This window comes from Palaemon carinicauda, chromosome 9 (assembly GCF_036898095.1).
Source record: "Palaemon carinicauda isolate YSFRI2023 chromosome 9, ASM3689809v2, whole genome shotgun sequence".
In the NCBI taxonomy this organism is placed as follows: domain Eukaryota; kingdom Metazoa; phylum Arthropoda; class Malacostraca; order Decapoda; family Palaemonidae; genus Palaemon; species Palaemon carinicauda.
This window is the reverse complement of record NC_090733.1, coordinates 136,697,486-136,712,210: the sequence shown is the minus strand read 5'-3', so window position 1 is coordinate 136,712,210 and position 14,725 is coordinate 136,697,486. Positions and strand designations below refer to the sequence as shown.

At 36.5% G+C, this 14,725-nt stretch overlaps 1 protein-coding gene across 2 annotated transcripts in view; it reads left to right on the top strand.

Moving 5' to 3' along the window:
• The window catches only part of Nbr (exonuclease mut-7 homolog), a 60,838-nt gene continuing 46,113 nt past the window's right edge, over positions 1 to 14,725 (top strand). For both annotated transcript variants that reach the window (XM_068380466.1, XM_068380464.1), the window contains exon 1: positions 1 to 59. The gene's annotated coding sequence lies outside the window, so the exon portion shown is untranslated. The remainder of the gene's footprint in view (positions 60 to 14,725) is intronic.

Genomic DNA, 14,725 nt, shown 5'->3' with positions numbered 1-14,725 from the left:
GAAGAATCACAATGTTATTGTCAGTCTGACGAGAAGATAATCTGATAAGCAACATCCTTGGTACAATCTTTCTATCCGAAGATAGTACCTGAACATAAGAAATGTTTATCGACTAGTAAGGCCAGGTAGTTGCAGACGATGCTTTCGGATTTGTTTATCTGGAGGTATTTGTACACGAAAATACATAAAGAAGGTTTGTATAGTGTTTCAATGTTCACTTATCAATTGAATATATCACTATTACAGTAGTAGACGTGTGGGTGGATGTATGATAGAGGCCACCTGTATGTATAGTGACGGTTGACGAAGAATAGGGCTGTTTAAGGGGCATGGCTTGTAGGTTTGGTAAGGAGTGAAATTAGTTAGTATCCCTTTTTTATGCAGGTTTGGGGGAGCTGACCACTCATATATAATGGTCCCGACCTGTATCGATAGGCCCTTATTACTGATAATCATAATAGACCTATCACTGTATCAGTCCGTGACTGGACCCGTGGGTTTGAATGACTGCACAGACATTGAAAAAAAAAATTCTCATTCCTACATATTATTATTATTATTATTATTATTATTATTATTATTATTATTATTATTATTATTATTATTACTTGCAAAGCTACACCCCTACTTGGAAATGCAGGATGCTAAGAGCCTAGGTGCTCCAATATTGAAAATACCCCAGTGAGGATAGGGAGCAAGGAAAAATAGAATATTTTGAGAACAGAAACATTAAGATAAATATCGCCTATATGAACAAAACAGGAGTAAGAGATTAAGATAGTGTGCCCGAGTGTACCTTCAATCAAGAGAACTCTACTCCAAGGTAGTGGAGGACCATGGTACAGAGGCTATGGCACTACCCAAGAATAGAGAATATTGAAGTAAAATATTGTATAATATTGTATCTAACCCATTTCAGAATTTTGCGATAGAGGGGTAAAAATGGGTAATTTTCACTTTTTTGACTTTTCTCGACTTCAATACATATCTGGTTGCCAGACATAGAAACAATTTTTGCGCCACATTGAGTTGGTATAGAATTTGAACCCCATACATAGTATAATCAGAATTATGAATAATATTGTATCTAACCCATTTCAGAATTTTGCATTAGAGGAGTAAAAATTGGTAAATTTCACTTTTTTGACATTTCTCGACTGATATACATATCTGGTTGCCAGACATAGAAACAATTTTTGCGCCACATTGAGTTGGTATAGAATTTGAGCCCCATACATAGTATAATCAGAATCATGAATAATATTGTATCTAACCCATTCCAGAATTTTGCGATAGAGGGGTAAAAATGGATAATTTTAACTTTTTTTACTTTTCTCGACTTCAATACATATCTGGTTGCCAGACATAGAAACAATTTTTGCGCCACATTGAGTTGGTATAGAATTTGAGCCCCATACATAGTATAATCAGAATCATGAATAAAATTGTATCTAACCCATTTCAGAATTTTGCATTAGAGGAGTAAAAATTGGTAAATTTCACTTTTTTGACATTTCTCGACTGATATACATATCTGGTTGCCAGACATAGAAACAATTTTTGCGCCACATTGAGTTGGTATAGAATTTGAGCCCCATACATAGTATAATCAGAATCATGAATAATATTGTATCTAACCCATTTCAGAATTTTGCATTAGAGGAGTAAAAATTGGTAAATTTCACTTTTTTGACATTTCTCGACTGATATACATATCTGGTTGCCAGACATAGAAACAATTTTTGCGCCACATTGAGTTGGTATAGAATTTGAGCCCCATACATAGTATAATCAGAATCATGAATAATATTGTATCTAACCCATTTCAGAATTTTGCATTAGAGGAGTAAAAATTGGTAAATTTCACTTTTTTGACATTTCTCGACTGTTATACATATCTGGTTGCCAGACATAGAAACAATTTTTGCGCCACATTGAGTTGGTATAGAATTTGAGTCCCATACATGGTATAATCAGAATCATGAATAATATTGTATCTAACCCATTTCAGAATTTTGCATTAGAGAAGTAAAAATTGGTAAATTCCACTTTTTTGACATTTCTCGACTGATATACATATCTGGTTGCCAGACATAGAAACAATTTTTGCGCCACATTGAGTTGGTATAGAATTTGAGCCCCATACATAGTATAATCAGAATCATGAATAATATTGTATCTAACCCATTTCAGAATTTTGCATTAGAGGAGTAAAAATTGGTAAATTTCACTTTTTTGACATTTCTCGACTGTTATACATATCTGGTTGCCAGACATAGAAACAATTTTTGCGCCACATTGAGTTGGTATAGAATTTGAGCCCCATACATAGTATAATCAGAATCATGAATAATATTGTATCTAACCCATTCCAGAATTTTGCATTAGAGGAGTAAAAAGTGGTAAATTTCACTTTTTTGACATTTCTCGACTGATATACATATCTGGTTGCCAGACATAGAAACAATTTTTGCGCCACATTGAGTTGGTATAGAATTTGAGCCCCATACATAGTATAATCAGAATCATGAATAATATTGTATCTAACCCATTTCAGAATTTTGCATTAGAGGAGTAAAAATTGGTAAATTTAACTTTTTTGACATTTCTCGACTGTTATACATATCTGGTTGCCAGACATAGAAACAATTTTTGCGCCACATTGAGTTGGTATAGAATTTGAGTCCCATACATAGTATAATCAGAATCATGAATAATATTGTATCTAACCCATTTCAGAATTTTGCATTAGAGAAGTAAAAATTGGTAAATTCCACTTTTTTGACATTTCTCGACTGATATACATATCTGGTTGCCAGACATAGAAACAATTTTTGCGCCACATTGAGTTGGTATAGAATTTGAGCCCCATACATAGTATAATCAGAATCATGAATAATATTGTATCTAACCCATTTCAGAATTTTGCATTAGAGGAGTAAAAATTGGTAAATTTCACTTTTTTGACATTTCTCGACTGTTATACATATCTGGTTGCCAGACATAGAAACAATTTTTGCGCCACATTGAGTTGGTATAGAATTTGAGCCCCATACATAGTATAATCAGAATCATGAATAATATTGTATCTAACCCATTCCAGAATTTTGCATTAGAGGAGTAAAAATTGGTAAATTTCACTTTTTTGACATTTCTCGACTGATATACATATCTGGTTGCCAGACATAGAAACAATTTTTGCGCCACATTGAGTTGGTATAGAATTTGAGCCCCATACATAGTATAATCAGAATCATGAATAATATTGTATCTAACCCATTTCAGAATTTTGCATTAGAGGAGTAAAAATTGGTAAATTTCACTTTTTTGACATTTCTCGACTGTTATACATATCTGGTTGCCAGACATAGAAACAATTTTTGCGCCACATTGAGTTAGTATAGAATTTGAGCCCCATACATAGTATAATCAGAATCATGAATAATATTGTATCTAACCCATTCCAGAATTTTGCATTAGAGGAGTAAAAATGGGTAATTTTCACTTTTTTGACTTTTCTCGACTGATATACATATCTGGTTGCCAGACATAGAAACAATTTTTGCGCCACATTGAGTTGGTATAGAATTTGAGCCCCATACATAGTATAATCAGAATCATGAATAATATTGTATCTAACCCATTTCAGAATTTTGCATTAGAGGAGTAAAAATTGGTAAATTTCACTTTTTTGACATTTCTCGACTGATATACATATCTGGTTGCCAGACATAGAAACAATTTTTGCGCCACATTGAGTTGGTATAGAATTTGAGCCCCATACATAGTATAATCAGAATCATGAATAATATTGTATCTAACCCATTCCAGAATTTTGCATTAGAGGAGTAAAAATGGGTAATTTTCACTTTTTTTACTTTTCTCGACTGATATACATATCTGGTTGCCAGACATAGAAACAATTTTTGCGCCACATTGAGTTGGTATAGAATTTGAGCCCCATACATAGTATAATCAGAATCATGAATAAAATTGTATCTAACCCATTTCAGAATTTTGCATTAGAGGAGTAAAAATTGGTAAATTTCACTTTTTTGACATTTCTCGACTGATATACATATCTGGTTGCCAGACATAGAAACAATTTTTGCGCCACATTGAGTTGGTATAGAATTTGAGCCCCATACATAGTATAATCAGAATCATGAATAATATTGTATCTAACCCATTCCAGAATTTTGCATTAGAGGAGTAAAAATTGGTAAATTTCACTTTTTTGACATTTCTCGACTGATATACATATCTGGTTGCCAGACATAGAAACAATTTTTGCGCCACATTGAGTTGGTATAGAATTTGAGCCCCATACATAGTATAATCAGAATCATGAATAATATTGTATCTAACCCATTTCAGAATTTTGCATTAGAGGAGTAAAAATTGGTAAATTTCACTTTTTTGACATTTCTCGACTGATATACATATCTGGTTGCCAGACATAGAAACAATTTTTGCGCCACATTGAGTTGGTATAGAATTTGAGCCCCATACATAGTATAATCAGAATCATGAATAATATTGTATCTAACCCATTCCAGAATTTTGCATTAGAGGAGTAAAAATTGGTAAATTTCACTTTTTTGACATTTCTCGACTGATATACATATCTGGTTGCCAGACATAGAAACAATTTTTGCGCCACATTGAGTTGGTATAGAATTTGAGCCCCATACATAGTATAATCAGAATCATGAATAATATTGTATCTAACCCATTTCAGAATTTTGCATTAGAGGAGTAAAAATTGGTAAATTTCACTTTTTTGACATTTCTCGACTGATATACATATCTGGTTGCCAGACATAGAAACAATTTTTGCGCCACATTGAGTTGGTATAGAATTTGAGCCCCATACATAGTATAATCAGAATCATGAATAATATTGTATCTAACCCATTTCAGAATTTTGCATTAGAGGAGTAAAAATTGGTAAATTTCTTTTTTTTGACATTTCTCGACTGTTATACATATCTGGTTGCCAGACATAGAAACAATTTTTGCGCCACATTGAGTTAGTATAGAATTTGAGCCCCATACATAGTATAATCAGAATCATGAATAATATTGTATCTAACCCATTCCAGAATTTTGCATTAGAGGAGTAAAAATGGGTAATTTTCACTTTTTTGACTTTTCTCGACTGATATACATATCTGGTTGCCAGACATAGAAACAATTTTTGCGCCACATTGAGTTGGTATAGAATTTGAGCCCCATACATAGTATAATCAGAATCATGAATAATATTGTATCTAACCCATTTCAGAATTTTGCATTAGAGGAGTAAAAATTGGTAAATTTAACTTTTTTGACATTTCTCGACTGTTATACATATCTGGTTGCCAGACATAGAAACAATTTTTGCGCCACATTGAGTTGGTATAGAATTTGAGTCCCATACATAGTATAATCAGAATCATGAATAATATTGTATCTAACCCATTTCAGAATTTTGCATTAGAGAAGTAAAAATTGGTAAATTCCACTTTTTTGACATTTCTCGACTGATATACATATCTGGTTGCCAGACATAGAAACAATTTTTGCGCCACATTGAGTTGGTATAGAATTTGAGCCCCATACATAGTATAATCAGAATCATGAATAATATTGTATCTAACCCATTCCAGAATTTTGCATTAGAGGAGTAAAAAATGGTAAATTTCACTTTTTTGACATTTCTCGACTGATATACATATCTGGTTGCCAGACATAGAAACAATTTTTGCGCCACATTGAGTTGGTATAGAATTTGAGCCCCATACATAGTATAATCAGAATCATGAATAATATTGTATCTAACCCATTCCAGAATTTTGCATTAGAGGAGTAAAAATTGGTAAATTTAACTTTTTTGACATTTCTCGACTGTTATACATATCTGGTTGCCAGACATAGAAACAATTTTTGCGCCACATTGAGTTGGTATAGAATTTGAGTCCCATACATAGTATAATCAGAATCATGAATAATATTGTATCTAACCCATTTCAGAATTTTGCATTAGAGAAGTAAAAATTGGTAAATTCCACTTTTTTGACATTTCTCGACTGATATACATATCTGGTTGCCAGACATAGAAACAATTTTTGCGCCACATTGAGTTGGTATAGAATTTGAGCCCCATACATAGTATAATCAGAATCATGAATAATATTGTATCTAACCCATTCCAGAATTTTGCATTAGAGGAGTAAAAAATGGTAAATTTCACTTTTTTGACATTTCTCGACTGATATACATATCTGGTTGCCAGACATAGAAACAATTTTTGCGCCACATTGAGTTGGTATAGAATTTGAGCCCCATACATAGTATAATCAGAATCATGAATAATATTGTATCTAACCCATTCCAGAATTTTGCATTAGAGGAGTAAAAATTGGTAAATTTCACTTTTTTGACATTTCTCGACTGATATACATATCTGGTTGCCAGACATAGAAACAATTTTTGCGCCACATTGAGTTGGTATAGAATTTGAGCCCCATACATAGTATAATCAGAATCATGAATAATATTGTATCTAACCCATTTCAGAATTTTGCATTAGAGGAGTAAAAATTGGTAAATTTCACTTTTTTGACATTTCTCGACTGATATACATATCTGGTTGCCAGACATAGAAACAATTTTTGCGCCACATTGAGTTGGTATAGAATTTGAGCCCCATACATAGTATAATCAGAATCATGAATAATATTGTATCTAACCCATTCCAGAATTTTGCATTAGAGGAGTAAAAATTGGTAAATTTCACTTTTTTGACATTTCTCGACTGATATACATATCTGGTTGCCAGACATAGAAACAATTTTTGCGCCACATTGAGTTGGTATAGAATTTGAGCCCCATACATAGTATAATCAGAATTATGAATAATATTGTATCTAACCCATTTCAGAATTTTGCATTAGAGGAGTAAAAATTGGTAAATTTCACTTTTTTGACATTTCTCGACTGTTATACATATCTGGTTGCCAGACATAGAAACAATTTTTGCGCCACATTGAGTTGGTATAGAATTTGAGCCCCATACATAGTATAATCAGAATCATGAATAATATTGTATCTAACCCATTCCAGAATTTTGCATTAGAGGCAAGAGAGCGTGCTAGAAATAGGAATGAATGGCGAGCAATTGTGACGCAGTTCCAGTAGGCCCTGCTGCTTCCTCCGGTGCCTTAGATGACCACGGAGGTAGCAGCAGTAGGGGATTCAGCATTATGAAGCTTCATCTGTGGTGGACAACGGGGGAGGGTGGGCTGTGGCACCCTAGCAGTACCAGCTGAACTCGGTTGGGTTCCTTGTCAGGCTGGGAGGAACGTAGAGAGTAGAGGTCCCCTTTTTGTTGTGTTTCATTTGTTGATGTCGGCAACCCCCCAAAATTGGGGGAGGTGCCTTGGTATATTTATGTTGTATTATTATACTGAAAAAAAAATAATCTTGACTCGGAGGTATTTACATGTGAACAGTCAAGTCATGTATTGTGAAGTTAAATATAAATTCAAATGTCCAATAATATTTTGTGGTTCAAAAAAGCACCTTTAAGTATAAAGATGGCCTTTTGATTGAAATTTATAGTCAAGTTGATTTTTGCCAGATGCCGCTGCCACCAGGTCATGACTGATGCCGCTGTCACCAGGTCACCCCAGATACTGCTGCTACCAGATCACCCCATAATATTTATTGAAGTATTATACTGAAAAAAAAAATCATCCTGACTCAAAGGTATTTACATGTGAACAGTCAAGTCATGTATTGTAAAGTTAAATAAAAATTCAAATGTCCAATAATATTTTGTGGTTCAAAAAAGCACCTTTAAGTATAAAGATGGCCTTTTGATTGAAATTTATAGTCAAGGTGATTTTTGCCAGATGCCGCTGCCACCAGGTCATGCAAGATGCCACTGCCAAGAGGGCACGCCACATGCCGCTGACACCAGATCACCTCAGATGCTGCTGCTACCAGATCACCCCATAATATTTATTGAAGTATTATACTGAAAAAAAAATCATCTTGACTCAATGGTATTTACATGTGAACAGTCAAGTCATGTATTGTTAGGTTAAATATAAATTCAAATGTCCAATAATATTTTTTTGGTTAAAAAAAAAAAAACACCTTTAAGTATAAAGATGGCCTTTTGAATGAAATTTATAGTCAATGTAATTTTTGCTATAATTAAAGTACTATAATAAAAAATTATCTTGAGTTAAAATGATTTCCAAGCAAACATATGAGTCATACTGTATATTAATAGGTTAAATGTAAACTCAAATTGCCAATAACATTTCTGTCTGGCAACCAGAGATGTATTTTTTCAATATTAAACTTACCCGATAATCATGTAGCTGTCAACTCCGTTGCCCGACAGAATTCTATGGAGGGATACGCCAGCTATCACAATACTAGAAGGGGGTGTACTTACCAGCGCCACCTGTGGCCAGGTACTCAAGTACTTCTTGTTGACACCTCCTCAATTATTCCTCTGTCGTGCTATCCGGCAAGACGTTCTGGGATACGCTTATGTTCTTGGAGTATTTTCACGACTTTGGTGAAGTATTTCTCTTTGATTTCGGCTGTCGCTTTACTGGAAACTTCTATATTAGCTTAGTTAGCTTTTGGAATTAATTTGATTAATTATGGTGACGAAGAGAGTATGAACTCTCGTTCACCTTTCAATGGCCGACCCTTCCCTTAGACGGAAGTGTTGGTGTCTAAGAGAGTATAGACTCTCTTTCTTAATTTTGCTTAACGTAAAGAAGGTACACCCAATCCTCCACGCTCTTCGTCTGACTGCCTTCAGACTTTCGAAACACTCTCAAGAGCTAGGGGCTTTTCGAAGGAGGCAGCCAGAGCGATTGCCAAAGCAAGGAGAACATCCACTCTAAGAATCTATCAGTCTCAAGGGGAAGTCTTCCGTAGCTGGTACAAGACCAATGCAGTTTCCTCAACCAGTACCACTGTAACCCAGATTGCTGACTTCCTGTTATATCTAAGGAAAGTAAGATCCCTTTCAGCTCCTACGATCAAGGGTTACAGAAGTATGTTGGCAGCGGTTTTCCGCCACAGAGGCTTGGATCTTTCCACCAACAAAGATCTACAGGACCTCCCTAGGTCTTTTGAGACCTCAAAGGAACGTCGGTTGTCCACTCCAGGCTGGAATCTAGACGTGGTCCTAAGGTTCCTTATGTCATCAAGATTTGAACCTCTCCAATCAGCCTCTTTTTAGGACCTCACATTAAAAACTCTTTTCCTCGTGTGCTTGACAACAGCTAAAAGAGTAAGTGAGATCCACGCCTTCAGCAGGATCATTGTTTTCACATCTGTAACGGCTACATGTTCCTTGCAGCTCGGTTTTTGCTAAACGAGCTTCCTTCACGTCCTTGGCCTAAGTCGTTCGAGATCCCAAGCCTGTCCAACTTGGTGGGGAATGATCTGAAGAGAGTACTTTGCCCAGTTAGAGCTCTTAGGTACTATCTAAAAAGGTCTTAACCTTTACAAGGACAATCAGAAGCCTTATAGTGTGCTATCAAGAAACCTTCTTTTCCAAGTTCTAAGAACTCAGTTTCTTACTATTCAGGCTTCTGATTAGAGAAACACTTTCTCATCTGAAGGAAGAAGACCTTGCTTTGCTGAAGGTAAGGACACATGAAGTGGGAGCTGTGGCTACTTCAGTGGCCTTCAAACAGAACCATTCTCTGCAGAGTGTTATGGATGCAACCTATTGGAGAAGCAAGTCAGTGTTCGCATCATTCTATCTCAAAGATGTCCAGTCTCTTTACGAGTACTGCTACACCCTGGGATCATTCGTAGCAACGAATGCAGTAGTAGGCGAGGGCTCAGCCACTACATTCCCATAATCCCATAACCTTTTAACCTTTCTCTTGAATACTTTTTATGGGTTGTACGGTCGGCTAAGAAGCCTTCCACATCCTTGTTGATTTGGCGGGTGGTCAATTCTTTCTTGAGAAGCGCCGAGGTTAAAGGTTGTGATGAGGTCCTTTAGTATGGGTTGCAGCCCTGTATACTTTAGCACCTTTGGGTTGATTCAGCCTCCAAGAGGAACGCTGCGCTCAGTAAGGAAGACGAACTTAAAAAAGAGGCAGAGTAACGGTTCAATTCGACTTCCTTACCAGGTACTTATTATTTCATTGTTATTTGAGATAACTGTTATATGAAATATGGGATACTTAGCTATCCTTTAATCTTGCACACTGGTTTTCACCCACCCCCCTGGGTGTGAATCAGCTACATGATTATCGGGTAAGTTTAATATTGAAAAATGTTATTTTCATTAGTAAAATAAATTTTTGAATATACTTACCCGATAATCATGATTTAATTGACCCTCCCTTCCTCCCCATAGAGAACCAGTGGGACCGAGGAATAATTGAGGAGGTGTCAACAAGAAGTACTTGAGTACCTGGCCACAGGTGGCGCTGGTAAGTACACCCCCTTCTAGTATTGTGATAGCTGGCGTATCCCTCCATAGAATTCTGTCGGGCAACGGAGTTGACAGCTACATGATTATCGGGTAAGTATATTCAAAAATTTATTTTACTAATGAAAATAACATTTTTCGAGAAAAGTAAAAAAAGTGAAAATTACCCATTTTTATCCCCCAATCTGCAGAATTCTGAAATGGGTTAGATACAATATTATACAAGATTCTCATTATACTATGTATGTGGTTCAAGTTCTATACAAGCTCAATGAGTCTTCAAAATTATTTTTATGTCTGGCCACCAGATGTAGTTTAGTTGGGAAAAGTAAAAAATGTGAAAATTACTCATTTCTACCCCTTAGTCTGCAGAATTTTGAAATGGGTTATCTACAATATTATACAAGATTTGGTTTAAACTTATGTATGTGGATCAAATTATATACCAAGTCAATGCTGCGCAAAAATCATTTCTGTCTGGCAACCAGATATGTATTTTTTTCAAGAAAAGTAAAAAATAACTTGAAAACTACCCATATTTACCCCTCAATCTGCAGAATTCTGAAATGGGTTAGATACAATATTATACATAATTTTTATTATACTACGTATGTGGTTTAATTTTTATACCATCCCAATATGTCGAAAATATTATTTCTACGTCTGACAGAGATTATTATTTTTTCAATAAAAGTAAAAAACATGAAAATTACTTATTTTTATCCCCCATTTTATGTATCTAGGAGTAATCATCAATAAAACTCTATTACCTACCAGCGAATTAACCTATTTCAGAGAGAAAACAAAAATTCGCCTCTCAGCCATAAAATGAACGGACTCCCTTAAATAAGGAGTATCAAACAGCCTCCTAAGGCTGTTCTACATTTAACAATTCAATCCCACATCGACTATGCAGCACCTACAGTCACCTCAGTGAGTGAAACTCAAAAAGCTTCCTTAGAAGTGGTACGAAACAATGTCATGAGACTCATCAGAAGCTCTCAAATATGGCGAAGACTGCTTCTAAAGAGATGAAACTAAACAAATTTTCATTTCGGCTAGGATAGATATCAGAAATTGCAGCATTATATTCAAGTCATTCAAAGCAGACAGAGACTTCTGAACAACAACCTCAATTGACACCTTATCCTTGGCAGAGGAGATTGATCCTCCAAGGACACACGCAAAGAGACTGCTGGATACACTTAGAGGAATGCAAATGCAAAATGAAGCCTATAAGAAATAAAAGCACAATGGCTACATCACTTCGGCCCCGTGGTCACCAAACCCCTTCCAGTACAACTTTACCATCCTCCCAGCAGCAAGCAAAGCTCTCTGCACGCCAGAACAACTTACAGCAGCAGCCGAAAATGCAATCGGCAACACCTACGCCTTGAACATCTGCTATACTGATGGATCACTGGATTATGATATCCTTGCAACAGCAGCAGCAGCAACAATCATTTCTCCATCATGCTACAGAGAAAACTGGAGGCTTTCCAACCACGCCTCCACCCTGCAAACTGAGCTAGTGGCGATTGCCAAAAGCCCTAGAACACTCGGCCAGTCTACCTGGATGAAATACAACAATCCACACGGATTCAAGAGGAGCCATTCGGGCTCTCAGCAAAAAAGAACCCACTGAAAATGTCTACCTAATCACAGCAATTCAGTACTGTATCTAGCATTAGGTCACCAAAGCAACAATAGGCTGATCATCCTGAATTGAATTCCAACACACTGGAATCATTGGAAATGACGAGGCCGATTACCTAGCCAAGTCTGCAATAATGTGCTAGACAATCAATATCACTTCAACATCACTGAAAACCATCAAGAATCAAAGGATAGCCTTTTACAACATGCAAAAGACAAGTGAAGTAAGGCTAGCCTTTCTTGATGGCTCCAGATTGGCCAAATGGTACATCAAAGCAACTAACCTAATCCCGTATCCTATTACAAGAAATATTCCCCGCTAAGTTGCAGTCATTATTTGCAGACTGCAACTAGGATATCTATGCAACTGGCAAATCATCATCGATATCGACAAGGCCACAGCAGCACAACAGACCGGAAAGACAACAACTGTCGGCAACTGACAGATGAACCTCTGCAACACTACCTATTGCATTGTCCAGAAACAAGCCTACTAAGACAGAACTTCAACTCTAATATTCCTGTAACTGCGACAGCAATCGTAAAACACATTATCCCTTTAAAGTCCACCCTAGGTTTTATGGGAAACTTTAAAAAATCCTTTTAGTAGGTTATTATATTGGTAAATATCAAGACCTTTTTACTCCTATGTATTTTCAAAAAAGTTTCAAAATTAGTGAAATAATTGCATGCAATAAAATATCCCATATAGGTAACTTGGGCAAGTTTAGGCGGACCATGCTCATCTCATATGGGATCGTTTGGGCCATAACGGTAAACTTTTTCATGTTTATACTAAAGTTGATTTGCCCACAAATCATATGATTATTATTGATGAATCACTTTTTTTTGTTCCAATGTATAACAGAAACACAGAGATGGCTTTACAATTTAATTAATATAAGAAATACAATATACAATACAAAACAAAAAGAGTAAAAAAATACACAAAATATAATAAAACTTACTCATAATTATAAAAATTGAAACATACAGTACACACTTACTTACAAACCTTATGAAAGGAAGCAAAGCAATTCCTACTTTTAGTGAGGCATAGGGCCACCTTGCATTCCTCGTACATCCAGCACAAATCTAGCCACGCTGGAGCGGCAGAACAACTTGTACCCCCACTTGTCAGGCTTCTTGGCTACATGCTGGTGAAGGTTACCGGCCCTTGTGCCCTTGTAGGTGACGATCACTTCAATGGAGTGGATAGGGGTCTCGGGAAATTCAGGAACTCTTTTGACCTCGGTGAAGGGGACTCTCACCTTGAAGAATCAATCTTGGGAGGCTGTGGTTGCTGCCTGGTCATTGTCGTTGAAGTGAAGGGAAGATCAAATTGACTTCAAGCGGTTCCTGGACATGAAGTCTGCAACTTGAGGACTCCTGGTCTTCACGGCCCAGAAGTCGACTATGCTAGGGAGGGAAACCAGGCCCATGTACATGATGAGGCAAAGGAAAACCATAAGATCCTCTTCTGATATGTGGAAGTTGCTACTTACATCCTTCTGTCTTGAATACAGGTTGGATTGGAACACAATGTGTTCCCACAATTCAGCTGTGAAGAACTGGGAGAAATATTCATAAGGTTCCCTCAAAAAGTCCGGCTGTGGATGAATGAAGTTTGGCAGGGACTAGATATCAATGTCGTCCTTTTTCCATTCATCAGCACGAGACCTCTTATGCTCAACCTCAGCTTCCTCTTCCACAGGCATCTCCTGAGGGACAACATTGACCTTGCGAGCTGAAACAAGAATAAAGTAACATTAGTGAAACAGTAAATGAATCATGTGTGCTTGTGTTTGTGCATGCATGTGTGCTTGTGTGTGCATGCATGTGTGCTTGTGTGTGCATGCATGTGTGCTTGTGTGTGTGCATGTGGGTCTGCATGTGTGTGTGCATTGTGTGTGTGCATTGTGTGTGCTTGCGTGTGCATGTGTGAGTGCATTAATGTGTGCTTGTGTGAGAGCATGTGTGTGCATGTGTATGTCAGTGAGAATGCAAGTAAACAAATAAGTTTTAAAAATACCCATTGTTTACACACCATTTAAAGAGCAACAAAATTTAAAGAACCCTTATAACAACAAGACTTTTAAAAACAATTTTTAAAACAGATATCTCTCTCTCTCTCTCTCTCTCTCTCTCTCTCTCTCTCTCTCTCTCTCTCTCTCTCTCTCTCTCTCTCATACTAACCTCCAGAGATAGAAGGGTCAAAGGCATCCTCCTGAGTAAGGCCTGCGTCAGGAACATCGGTAGGGTGGTCGTCATCACTGTTAACGTCCAAAGGGCCCTCGTCCACATCACTTCCTTCGGCATCGTCAGGGGCTACCCATGGTGTACAATCCTGAATCTCCAATGCAGCATTGCGATGCCCATAAAACATATGGCTGTGAAACTGCAAAAACATAAAAAAAAACAATTCTAAATTCATGTAATGGAAAAAATGTAACTTTGCCTAACAAAAACCTATCATTCAATCCCTTGTAAGTTAATAATTTACATGCACATGAACCTAACATCTCTAAATCATCACTATCATTTTTAGTAAAAATATTCAAAAATTTCTAAACCAAGCACTAAAATAAATTTGTTAGGTGT